Raw genomic sequence first — 948 nt, forward strand, 5'->3', positions numbered from 1 at the left:
AGAGAGAGAGAGAGAGAGAGAGAGAGAGAGAGAGAGAGAGAGATACATAAAACATATTTTCTGTTTTACATGCACATATCTCTTAAATTAATATTGTCCCTGAATGAACACATACATGTCAAAAAAAAAGATCACACAACAATGGTGTTTGTGTATATGTACAAATACAGATTCTCAATGATACCAAATCTATTATATATTACATATGCCTGGCAAATATGTGTTTTTGACATGTAAAATGTTTATTCACAAGACTCTACTTTATCCTCGCTACTAGAGATGGAGAACGTGATTCTGTGAAAAAAAAATATTTGTCTCTATGTAATTGTAAGTATGTATGTTAATATCTAGCTACCTACCTTTTTACCTTCTCAACCACTCAACTATACCTGCACATAAACTTATATATATTATATGTAGTTAATTATATATATATATACTCTCAGCTCAGTAGTTAGAGCATTGGGCTCACAACCATGCAGTAGAGAGTTCAATTCCGGACTGGGCTGTGTGTTGTGTTCTTGAGCAAGACACTTTATTTCATGTTGCTCCAGTTAACTCATCTGTAGAAATGAGTCACAGCATTATTATATATATATATATATATATATATATATATATATATTTAAATCTATTATTTCTGTGTTTCACTAGAATTATTATATGTTTACAGGAGCTTGACAGTCATCTCCAACTAGCAAGTCATGCTACTCCAGACCGATGACGAGCAGACTTAGAAACTAGTCTCTGGATGCAGGCTTAGCTGGCTGGGGGTGCTTGTCTCCCCCTTGAAAACATAAGGACACAGGAAATGTGTCAAGGCCGATAGGAAGCGGTGCAGTTTCCTAGGGTTAAATACCAGTAGTATTATTACCTTCATGGGACTGTCACATTAAGTTGACAGCATACAACTTCTTTATATATATATATATATATATATATATATAT

The 948-nt window shown here is 33.6% G+C and overlaps 1 protein-coding gene across 1 annotated transcript in view; it reads right to left on the reverse strand.

The window, feature by feature from the left end:
- Window positions 1-948, reverse strand: part of LOC106868226 (polyribonucleotide nucleotidyltransferase 1, mitochondrial) — a 120,226-nt gene that overhangs the window by 9,703 nt on the left and 109,575 nt on the right. The window lies entirely within an intron of this gene.

Source organism: Octopus bimaculoides, chromosome 4 (assembly GCF_001194135.2).
Source record: "Octopus bimaculoides isolate UCB-OBI-ISO-001 chromosome 4, ASM119413v2, whole genome shotgun sequence".
Classification (NCBI taxonomy): domain Eukaryota; kingdom Metazoa; phylum Mollusca; class Cephalopoda; order Octopoda; family Octopodidae; genus Octopus; species Octopus bimaculoides.